At 36.1% G+C, this 12,884-nt stretch overlaps 1 long non-coding RNA gene across 5 annotated transcripts in view; it reads right to left on the bottom strand.

Annotated features, from left to right (window-relative positions):
* The window catches only part of LOC108530825 (uncharacterized), a 103,038-nt gene that overhangs the window by 38,324 nt on the left and 51,830 nt on the right, over window positions 1-12,884 (bottom strand). The window contains exons 8-9 of one of the 5 annotated variants that reach the window (XR_001885985.1): window positions 4,420-4,452; window positions 1,534-3,552 (exon numbers count right to left, since the gene is read on the bottom strand). The exons of the other annotated variants lie outside the window; for them this stretch is intronic. This is a non-coding gene — a long non-coding RNA (uncharacterized LOC108530825). Of the gene's footprint in view, window positions 1-1,533; window positions 3,553-4,419; window positions 4,453-12,884 lie in introns of those variants that run through there. 5 annotated transcript variants of the gene reach the window in all.

Raw genomic sequence — 12,884 nt, 5'->3', positions numbered from 1 at the left:
CGGTGTAAGTCTGAAAAAACCCCCAATTCTCTGTAAGCTGTTCTCTTTTTCCTATTGTTTCCCAGAGGGGAAAAGCAGATAAATTTCAGCTAGATTTGTAAATTCAAGAGCAGAGTTTTAACTTCCCAAAATGGAGTCTGGAAGGACAGTATGTTTGGGCAAAAAGTATCTAATAGGGTACCTGAGAGGTAGATCAGCAATGAGTCTACATGAAGTCCAAAGGAGCTCAGGGTAGTCTCCCAAACAGATGCAAATCTTAGCCCGATGCCAAGAGACAGTCACATTTTCACATGTCCATGAGAAGGCAAATAGATTTTAGCTGGTAGAAAGATTTTGTGAAGAGATAGGGGAGGCTTGGTCAGGGTAAGAAGATGCCACCCTATGCAAGATTCAGCCTGAATTACCCCACAGGACATGTTTACACATCAGCCGGTGCATGCATGGAGGACGGCAAGCACTCCGGGGACAGATAAGAGGAAAAATCCCAGTGGTTGCCAATGACAAACAAACTGACCACGGACTAAATGCCTGACCCAGAAGCCAAGAGGTATCTATGGAATCTTTGAAGTTACAATGAGGAAAATGTGTGAAGATGTAAATCATGAATTTACCTGGGTTTAATTCTAAAATGTCTAAGAAAACTAAGCTGTTGGGTTCATCTGGGAGTGAGTAAATTTTCTGCCATCAGTAGAGATGGGAGCTCAAGATAAAACTTAATTATAGAACATCCAATTTCATCTTCTGTATGGCCGAGTGTTTGGTTTGTAAAGGCCACGCTCACTGAAACAGAAATTTGAGACAAAAGAAACCAGTACCCCTGTCTACTCCTGGTGAATCCTAACAATCACACTATGCAGCAAATACCACTTGGTACATTTCAGACAGGAGAAAACTGAGGTTAAGAGAGGTTAAGTAACTCATATGCATAGCTAGTCAACAGAACCAACGTTAAAAATGAGAGATCTATGAATCCACAGCCTATTTTCTCTAATATATTGGGAGTTATTAATATGCTGTTTTAAAATTTCCCCATAATCCTTGGTAGCACTAATCTAGTATTATTTTCTTATTGATTTCCAAAATTCTAGAGCAGATTATTAAGTGTTTGTTTTATTTTAGCAAAAAGCACCTCTTAAGATAAGATATATGAAATTCCTAAATCTATATATGTGTGACCACACACATACACCCAGGCACATGCGCTCATACACATACACATAATATAAAATGGAGCTACTCTGGATGACTGACGTGTCTGGGGACATCGGGGTGTACTGCAACACTCCATCAATTTCAGAGGTGATCACTAAAGTACTTTCTCAGGACTATCTTAGAAATTCTAATATGCTGTCCTTCAGAGAGAGTTGGGCATATTTATACACCAACCATCTCTCTACCTGTTACCTTCATTCTCATCTACTCCTATCACTTCACTGAAATTGATCTCTGAAAGGTTTAAAATCATCTCCTTTTGGTCATATTCAATGGATTTTTATATATTTTATTTATTCAAAACTGTTACTGCAATTAATTCTTATGTTCCTTGAAGTTTTCTTCTCTTTTTTGTTTCAGGACATGTCAATTCATTAGTCCCTCATAGGCTCTGGCCAGTTATTCTACCTTTTTGGCAGGCTCCATGCGTACTCTTGATTTCTAACTAGAAATGCCCCCTGAGACTCAAACCCTCACTCTGATCCTCTGTCCTTCCACACATTTTCTCAAAGAGCTTCTTTTTTCCCAGAGCTTCATTTATGACCTTTTGGTGTTAATCCAAATTATAAACCGCTATCCTTTCTCCCTATAGACTTGAAATGCCAAAAATCTACCGATAATATTCACTACTCTCCCGCCAAACTTCAAAAAGCCCCAATCTGCCTTGCTTTCACAGATGTTCTGTTTCAACATCAGCAACATTTTTCTGTCTCCCAGAAGTAAAAACCTGAAAGCACATGTTACTCTTTTCTTTCCTCCCAATCAATATCCAATCTGTCACGTTATTTTAGCAAATCTTCCTTCAGAATATTTCTCAGATTCACCCCTTTCTCTTCACTCTGGCACTGGCATTACTCTTGCATAGCCTCACATCTGGTTTGCTGCAACCGTTTCCTGCCTTATTATTTTTCTACTTCTATTATCTTCACACTCTCCTCCATCTTGCATGTAAATACCTAATTAATCTTCATGCACCTCCATCCTTTCTACCAATGCTCTATACTCTGGTTCTTTCCTATTTATTCAGTCATATTGCCTTCCTCTTCCCATCACGTACTTCCTCTGCTATCTCATGATCTCCCAACTAGCTGGTGTGCATGCCATCCTCTTGCTGGGTTCCATTGCTTCCTACAATCTGTTCCTCTGTTTATCTAAATAATGCATAAAGCTTTTCTCAATGTCTTTACTGCCCCCTCTCCAATTCTTCCGTAGGACTTTTATTATGCTTTTCAGCAAATCATAGTTTAACTCAAAAAGATTCCCTTACCCTTATAGGTTTGTGTGAGGGACAGAGAGAGAGAGAGAGAATGTGTGTGTGTGTGTTTCCCTTTGAGGGCAGGAATCACATCATACATATTTTATATCCCCTACAGCACCTAGCACAGTGTTGAGCACATGATTGATAGAGTCATCTGACCGCACTCTCACTCCACCTTGTTGTCTGTCCTTTTCCCCAGTAGGAATTGCTGAATGATTACCATCCTTCTCACATCATATTTTACAGAGAAAACAAAAGCTATTGGGGGAGAATACTCTCTCGGGTCTTCAGCACCCTTCAAAATCTCCCTCTACCTTTTATCAATATGTTCCTCCTTTCTGTCTATTCAAGGAAAAGTATGTTTTTAACCAAGTTTAATCTGTCTACATACATTTGATCCTGTTCTTTCCTGGTTGCCTGAATTTTTGCTTTGCCAATTATTTCATTTTGTCTTTTATGTTTTCAGTTCCATTCTCTCCTCTTATATCTTCCCCTCAGTCTGCACCTAACACACACTCAGGCAAGTCTTCAAATCCCCAAAGTGTCCTTCCACCCATTCCAGCCCATTGCTTTTCTACCTTCCCCCACAAGCTTTGTCTAAGTGTAGCAAACCACACACACCACTTCCATACCTCCCTGTCACTGCCTAATCTGCCTTCTATGCCCCTCTGCTACTCAAACTGCCTCTAACACAAAACCAGGGAGGACATTGCCCTAACCAGTGCCCTCTCCTTAGCTCCCACACAATTGGAATTCTAAACAGCTGTCAAGTCTTCTTGGTTCACTCCCTCTTTAAAAAGCTTCTTCCTTCACTTAGAATACCATGCTTTTCTGCTTCTGTTCTGCTTTTGTCTTCTTTTTGTTCCCTTTTCTCCCTTTTCTTCATCAATTCATGTTCTCCTTTCTTTCCCAAAGGCAGGGTATTTCCCAAAAGAGACACGAGGCACTTTGCTGTGGAGCTGATGGGTTTGAGTGAGAGAGACACTGATTCTCTTAGCCTTTAGGGAGGTGCAGAGGAGCAGATCTTAGGGAGCTGGTGACCAACAGTCATAAACAGTGTCATCAGCTCAGCACAGTGTACCCTGCAAAAGTTAACATTTCGTGACATATTATTAGGTATGTGGAAAGCACTGCCCTAAGATTCCATTCTCAACACTTTTCTCATCTCCAATCAGAGTAAAGTTTCCTAACTAAAATAGATTTTCACTTACTTTTCTAGAACAAATTAATTAAAAACTCTTCGTTGCCTACAAAGACCGCCAAAATCTTTAGTGTGAAATTCAAAGCTATTCATAATCAAACCCAATTCCACTTTTTAAGTTGGATTTTCTATTATTTTCTTCCATGCAACTTACCATGTAGCAGACTGTCAACCGTAATGTGTAATTTTACATTTGAGAGCTTTTATTTATGGTCTTACTCATTTCTCTATTGAACCCTCAAGACCCACCTCTTTTGTGCAAACTTCCCTTAATCCCGTTGTTACAATGGGTAACTTTCTTTTATATATTCCCACGGTACTTTTACAAGACTTGGGCATATTTATAAACCACACTGGTCTCTTTACCTGATGCCTTCATTCTTGTCTACTCCTATTACTGAAACTGAAACTGATCTCTGAAAGATTTAAAATCATCTCCATTTGGTCAAATTCAAATTTTATATATTCACAGTCTTTACTGCAATGAAATCTTCTAATCCTGTAAGCCATCATTATAAATGTCTGATTTCTACTTTCAACTACTTGGCAACATTAAGTGAACAACAAGTTCCATGTGTATACAAATAAGTTTGTCATAATTTCAAATTTTACCTTCATTTTAGAACAATTAAACTTATATAGGCAAGAGGCTTTTGTGCAAGCTATTTAGGTATTTGCAAAAAAATCCATATATATACGCCAAATATAATCCTATCTTTTATCTCTATAAAGTGTGAGTTTCTCCTACCTTTCTCAGTTTCTCTGCCTCCATTTCCCATACCTAAGAACCAATAAAATAATTTATGTGAAAGCACTTTTATATAAGTATAAGGCAATATATAGATGTCTGATATTACTATTGCATGCAGCCTAGCTGTCACGGTTTCAAAAAGATTTGTTTCATTGTAGCTAAGTCCATAGGTGCTAAAGAAAATATAGCACTGAGGCGATCATTGGATATTTCAAGCCAAATCAATAGTTATACCCTAAATCGATAGAAAATTGAAGCAAATGTGTTTTGTTTTAAATTATTCAGTTGTTTCAATTCTAAACTTTGTATAGGTAAAAATTATGTCAGATAACCATGCTTTTAATAAAATCATAACTTCCCTTCAAAAATATAATACTTTGGAAAATTACATTCTAAACTTTCTAAAATGTATTTCTTTGCCAGTTATAAAATGTTTGTTCTTTTCTTTTACTATCATTACCCTCAATAATGGTTTACATGTTTAAGTTTCTGCATATGTAAATATAATTCAATTAGAACCAAACACATTTAACAAATATTTAGTAAATGACAATGTGCAAAGTCACTTTGCTATGTGCCATGTATTAAAACAAATTATCACAAGATCTCTATCGCTTCAGAGCATTCAAAAGAAACAGAGGAATATAAATAAACTAGAATTGAAGGGATGATAAAATAAGGCCTATAGTCAAATTATAATCAAAGAGAGTGTGATCAGTGCTGATTAGATGGGGCCAAGTATAGTGCAAGGAAGATGTCATAGAGGACATGGCCTTTGAATTTGTTCACATATTTTATTTTGGGTCTGTAAAATTGTTCAAGGTCAGAAGGAGAGCAACTTTTGCTTTTCCCATTATAACCATATTTTTCAACTTAGATGGAAACAGTTCCAGGGCAATTCACCCCCTCCTGGCTTTATATCTATGTGTGTGCATCTTTGAGAAGTGGGATTAGAGAGAAACCTGCAGGCACATTAATAAATAAATTTCACATGCTGTTAGATATTAAGTAAACATACAGATAAATATTCCTCTAGGGGTTATGATCTTATAACCCGGAGATTTCTAATTTGGCACCAGTGACATGGTTACTTCCCATGGGGGTTTTCAGTTATTAATTCTCATATTTTTAACTTAAAAATCCATGCTATTTAGGTTTACTTAATGTACTTCATAGATGATTTAATGTATCACTTCTACATAAACAAAGTAAATTACAAGAAGTTTGCACTTTTCATGTCTGTTCTTATTTTCTATCATTTGAAACATACTACAATATCCAGTATAAATACTCAGCAACAAACCATTGAAAACACTAAAGATCATCTATGTAGCTAAAAGGGCTTAGGCTTTTGAAATGTGCACATTGGGCAATAGACAATCAATCAAAGTTCCAATATTAATTAATTACACATTTGAAATTTTCAGTAAGCATACAGAAAAGTCTGCCAAATTGGTTATTAAAAAGTTTCAATCGAGCGCGATGCCATTTTAATATCATGAAAGATATATATGATTTTGTTGCTGTCCGCTAACAGACAACTACTTATATTCTTGGAATCTCCAAACTGATAAATGTCTTTTGCATGCTCATCAGTTGACTGGTGGCTGGCAGCCCCCTAGATAGCTTCTGGATCTGATTGAGCTGGTTACCAAGACCAAGGCAGGATTAGAGGAGTGGGACTTTCAGCCCCACACTCCAACATCCAAGGAGAGAAGAGGAGCTAAAGATTAAGTTGATCACCAATGACCAATGGTTTAATCAATCATATCTAAGTAATAAAGTTTCCATAAAAATCCAAAAGGACAGGCTCAGGGAGCTTCCTGGTAGCTCACCAAGTGGAGGTTCCTGGAGGGTGGCACACCAAGAAAGGGCATGGAAACTCCACACCACTTTCCCCAGACCTCATCCCATGCAACTCTTCACCTCTATCCTTTATAACACCCTTTATAATAAACTGGTAAATGCATTTCCAGGAGTTTTCTGAGCTGCTTTAGCAAAATAATCAAACCCAAGGAGGAGACGGTGGGATCTCCAGTTTACCACTGGTCAGTCAGAAGCACAGTTAAACATGTATACATATGTAACAAACCTGCACATTGTGCACATGTACCCTAGAACTTAAAGTATAATAATAATAATAATAAAAAAAAAGAAGCACAGGTAAAACAACCCGGACTTGCGATTGGCGTCAGAAGTGGAGGCAGTCCTGTGAGACTGCAACCTCAACTTGTGCACGATCTATCTTCATACGCTGTCTTAATGTGGGTAGTTTTGGAATGAAACTAGGTTGGAGGAGACCCAACTGGTGTCTGCTGCAGAATTGATTGCTTGCTTGATAAGTGGGAAGAAACCCTTACACATTTGGTTACAGAAATCTTCTGTGTTGATTGTTGTATAACAGCAGAAGAAAGCTAGTTGTTTTTGGTTGTTCTTTTGTTTTGTGTTTTTTTTCTCAGAGTTATGAAAGTGGCTGGTTAGAAAAGTGATTTCGGCATACAATGACCTTAAATATGAACTTAATTTTCTTGGGTATATTTACTATGTTATAAACTATTCTTAGATTTAAAGAGCAGCAAACTGTACCTAAGGTAGTATGAATTCCATAGAAGATAATAAATGCTTTTCAGAGATATTACTTCATCAAACTATTTTAAATTTAACTAAGTTCATGCGTTGGTAAGAATGTTTTCCTCTTTAAAACAAAGAAAGAGAACCAGACTATATAAATTATTTAAAATGGTCTAATCTAGTTATTTATTAACCACAGGCATAATTGTACAGATTCTCTAGGGTGAATACTAATAAAATATATTGTGTTATGGGGCCAGATGAAGAGAAGGGTAAAGAGCAAAGTCAACTGTTATCTCCTGCCATTCCACTATTCTTTCGGCACATGCATAGACAAGAAAGATAAGCAAGCGAAAGTGTCCAGTAGCCAGGCAAAACAGGACAGAAGGGCCAGGAAAAGGGCAAATGTAAAACAAACATAAACGCGGCAGACAGTGGCCAAATACCAGTAGTTACAAGATACCGAGGAATGACTTTCTGAGGCAAATTCCTGCAGAAAATGTTACTTGTATTTAGAAAGAAAAAGTATTAAACTTATAATCCAAGAGCTGAGTTCTACTCCCAGTTTTGCCATTTAGTTGGACAAATTACTTCTTATGTCTCGTTATTTCATCAAGAAGGAAGGGATAATAACACTTGCTCTTAGAAAATGTCATAATACAAATATGAGCACTTAACAGACTATTATGTATTATATGAATGTAAACTATTATTTTTCTTAGAATTAATATTATTTGCTACTATAAATTCCCCAAATATGGTTAAACGTGACAGTTTTTCAAACTGGAAGTTTGATACTTCTAACTTATCATTAATATGTGGAAGATTTTTTGTTCAGTGGTATAGGGAGCTCCAAAGTATCAAATTACATGCTGTAAACCATGGAAACTCATTGAAAAATATTAAGCAAGGGCTTAAATAGATTTACATACTAGAAAGTTTGGGGGATGAATTGAAAATAAGCAACATTAAAAGAAAATAGGTCAATCAAAATAATGAGAGATAACAGGGGCCAGAAATAGGACAGCATCAGGTACAGAGAAAACCAATAGAAAATGCACTTAGAAATAATAGCTCTTCACTTTGGGAGGCCGAGACGGGTGGATCACGAGGTCAGGAGATCGAGACCATCCTGGCTAACACGGTGAAACCCCGTCTCTACTAAAAAAAATACAAAAAACTAGCCAGGCGAGGTGGCGGACGCCTGTAGTCCCAGCTACTTGGGAGGCTGAGGCAGGAGAATGGCGTAAACCCGGGAGGCGGAGCTTGCAGTGAGCTGAGATCCGGCCACTGCACTCCACCCTGGGTGACAGAGTGAGACTCCGTCTCAAAAAAATAAAAATAAAAATAATAGCTCTTAATGACCATTTGTATATACAAACTGAACATGGGACAGGGAAGTATTTAGAATGGCTCTCATTCAGTTGTGAATGACTAAGAGTTTTATCATGCATAGAAGTTGAATTTATCACAACTGGAAGATGCATTTTTTTCTTCATCTGTTGAGAGAATTATAAGATTTGTCTCTTTTAGTCTGTTATTGTAGTAAATTATACTGATTGACTTAGTAGTGAACCAACCTCTCTTTGGTCTCTATGGGTCTTTGTATGTGGTTGATTCTCCTAGTCTGTATACCTTACAAAGAAAAAAAAAAAGAAATCTGTGATTTTAAGTATAGTACTTTCTTGAGTTCTTTGAGATGTTCTAGCAAGTGATCAAAATTGAGAGGCCTGGGGGAACCCCTGAATTTATAGCCAGCGGGTCAGAAGTGTGAGTTTGGGAATGTGGGAGCCTCAAAGTGTTTCTGGTGTCGGCAGTAAGAGCAGTCTTGTTGGGAACCCTGCCTTTTAAACATGTGGGGTCACTGATTCTAAGCAATTAGTGCAAAACTGAACTGCAGCACATTCTTGGGTTTTTACCAGAGATGACATAATATTTTTTCTTCAGATTTTTCTAGATTTCATTTGCGAATATTAGACTTAGGAGTTTTACACTTATATCTATGAGTCAAAGGGGTATGCATTTTAGTTTTTTTTTGAAATACATACTCTTTTCAGGAGTTTTGTCAAGGTTATACTAACCTCACAAAATGAGTTGGGGAGTATTTTCTTTATTTCTAGTTTCAGAAAGTTTGGTAAGATAAAATTATTTCTTCCTTGAATATTTGGCAGAACCTATTAATGAAGCCATCTGGGACTGGAGTTTCTTTGTGGGAAGGCTTTTGATTAATGATTTAGTTTCTTAATGTCTATGTACATCCTATTTATTTATTCTCTTCCTTCTGGAGTCACTTTTGGATGATCAGATGTTTCTAGAAATTTATCTATGTTATCTAAATGTGTAAATTTATCACTAAAAGTTTCTTCATATTATCCTATTAATATCTGTTTAATATCTTTAGAATCTGGAGATATGTTTCCATTTAGTTCTAGATATAGTTTGCTTGGGACTTCTTTATTTTGTCATAACTAGTCTAATCTGAGGAATAATCAACTTAAGCTGTCTTTTTAAAATCAATTTTTGGTTTGTATGATTCTCTTTATTATATATTTTTCTGATGCATAATAATAATTTCTGACTCTATTTTTTATTTTGCCTGTTCTGCTTCTAATGCATCAGGATTGGTAGTTCATTAATTTCCAACACTTTCTGTCTCTGTCTAAAATTTTATACATAAATATATTTAAAACTTTATATATATGTATATAAACTTTGTTTCTGTGTGACTTTAGCTGCCTTCCATGTTTTTTCTTATGTGCTAACATTTTCATTATCATCGTTCAGCTCTTTTTCTACTTTCTTCTTTTACACTAATATTACTTAGTCTTGATATTCAATTAAATAGACATTTGTCTAGCTATCTTTATTTAATTCTAGCTTAATTGTCATTATTTTTATTCTTAACTATTAGACAACATTCAATTTATGACCCAGAAAAAGAGCAATTTTGACAACTGTTTCAGGTGTGCTTAAAACAATTGTGTATTATCCAGTTGCTGGAGAAAGCATTTATATATATATATATATATATACACACACACATATATACACACACACAGACATATATACACACACATACATACATATAGATGTATGCATATCTGTGTGCTTGGGGGTGTATACATATATACACACACACATTTGTGTGTATATTACATATATGTATTTTATTTATATAGATAGATGGATACAGTGATAGAGATGTGTAGTTAATATGGTTGTTTTATTCAAATCTATATCTTTAATGACTTTGTGACTATCTTTCTTACTATTTATTGGGAAAAGTATTTAAAAATATCCCATTTTGTTTATCCTTATATTTCTGTTATATTTAGTTCACATATTTTCACAATTACTACTGATAATTTTTTTGATCAATCAACATTTTTTACATTAAAGTCTTTATTTCTGATATAACACAACCATTTTAATTTTATTTAATTAATATTTGCATGGCATATGTCCTTTATTCTTTTTCTTTCTTTCTGTGTTTTAGATGTGGCTGTTGTTAATATCATGCAATCTTTTTAAATCAAGTTATGTAATCTTTATTTTCAGACACTGGTTTCTTTAAATGTACTGTAACTACTTGCTCTGTTTTGTCAATTTATATGCTGTACCTAATCTGTTTCCTCCTATTGCCATCCTTTTCTTCTTTCAGATTAATTGGTGTTATCATTCCATGTTTTTTTCCATAGCATGTTGACAATACTATTCTCCTGTCTTCTGGCTTCCATTATCTATTGAGAAGTTAGTCTCCAGTCTTTTGAAGGTATCATCTCTGTACCTCTAGCCATTTTTAATTTCAATTTTTTAACTTTAATGTTTTCTATTCCACTACACTGTGTCTAGTATGAAACTCTTTATTCTGTTGCAGAACAGATTTGTTGACTTCATGAATCTGGATGGATACATTAGCATCTTTCATTAATTCCAGAAATTTTAAGCTTTTATCCCTACCAATATTGCTTCTACCCCATTATCTCTCTTAGCTCCTTCTGGAGCTTTGTTAGAGGCATATTATGGTTTCTCATTCTATCTACAAAGTCTCCTATTTTTTTCAAGATGAATTCCATTTTGTTTGTTTCTCTGTATTTCCTCTGTACTCTGTATACTATTTCCCATCTTCCAGGTGACTAATTATCTCTTTAGCTCCCTTCATGTGGTGCAAATATGTGTATTAAATGTAAATTTTTAATTATTTTATATTTTCATATCTAGAAATTATATTTGAATATTTTTCAACTCTGTTATGTAATTTTGTTTCTTTTCGTGTACCCTGATGATCTTTTAAAGCTTATCTTTTATTCTTTAAATCTTTTTTTTTTTTTTTGAGATGGAGTCTTGCTCTGTCACTCAGGTTGGAGTGCAGTGGTGCGATCTCAGCTCACTGCAACCTCTGCCTACCAGGTTCAAGCCATTCTCCTGCCTCAACCTCCCAAGTAGCTGGGACTACAGGTGCATGCCTCCAAACCCGGCTAAGTTTTGTATTTTTTTGGTAGAGATGGGGTTTCATCACCTTGACCACGCTGGTCTAGAACTCCAGACGTCACGTGATCCACCCACCTCGGCCTCCCAAAGTGCTGGGATTACAGTTGTGAGCCACAGTGCCCTGCCATTTAAACCTTGTAAACATCATTTTTGAAATGTTTATTTATATTGATACTTCCAATATCTGGAATATCTTTTCAGGTTTGTTTCTCTAGTTTCTCATTCAGATGCCTTATATTTTTGATATTTTTTTCTCTTTTTTGAGACAGAGTCTCGTGCTGTTGCCCAGGCTGAAACAACCTCCACCCCCGGTTCAAGCGATTCTCCTGCCTCAGCCTCCATAGTAGCTGAGATTACAGGTGCCCGCCACCACGCCTGACTAATTTTTGTATTTTTAGTAGAAATGGGGTTTCACCATGTTGGCCAGGCTGGTCTCGAACTCCTGACCTCAGATGATCCGCCCGCCTTGGCCTCCCGAAGTGCTGGTATTACAGGAGTGAGCCACCGCGCCAGGCCATATTCTTGATACTTAATTCGTTTTTAATTTGCCTTGTTACTGCCCTCATGAAGTTTTTCGAAGATTCAAAAGTAGAATACAGACAGAGGCTTAACGCTCAAGGATTTACATTTGCGTTTGCTGGGCACTAGGGGGCACCACCAATCTGGGAGCCCCACCAACAAAGGAAAGGTGTGAACTCTCGCTGTTGGGAACAAGGCTGAAAATCCTTGTGAGGGCCAGCCCATAATCACGACTTCTTCAGGACATCAGTTTTTTGTTGTTGTTGTTGTTTTTTGTTTTTTGTTTTTTTCTCACAGGCTATTTAGTGCCAAGGTACCCTTATGCTTTCTTGCAGTCATATTCAAAAGGGGTTATAGCGTTTTGTTTCATTTATATTTGGTTTTGTTTTGGTTTGCCAAGTCCTCCTCTGAAATCCCTCCTTAACATGAGAAATTCTTGTATTAGACTGTCTGCTTTGTAAAGGTACTGCACCTTGCTTCTGTTCACTACCACACCTGAGAAGTAGCCAAAACCAAAGCCCAAGCTGACCCAAATCAGCCTATAATCCAGGCATTTATATTCTGGATAAGGAATATATATGCCTGGATTATAGGAATATATATATATATATAATATATATAAGATAAGGAATATATATATAAGATAAGGAATATATATGCCTGGATTATAGGAATATATATATAAAATAGGAATATACACAAATATATATATATATACACAAACACACACAGACACACACATATATATATATTCCTCCATTAAAATCCCATGTATTTAACTGCTATGACTAAGACTATGTATATTTCTTTTCTCTGCACTTTAAGGCACTTTAGCAGCTTGAAATCGCTTGCTTCTTTTTTCGAGAAAATCTATTTTATTA

Source organism: Rhinopithecus bieti, unplaced genomic scaffold (assembly GCF_001698545.2).
Source record: "Rhinopithecus bieti isolate Rb0 unplaced genomic scaffold, ASM169854v2 scaffold_110, whole genome shotgun sequence".
NCBI lineage: Eukaryota > Metazoa > Chordata > Mammalia > Primates > Cercopithecidae > Rhinopithecus > Rhinopithecus bieti.
This window is presented reverse-complemented; position numbering and strand designations above follow the sequence as displayed.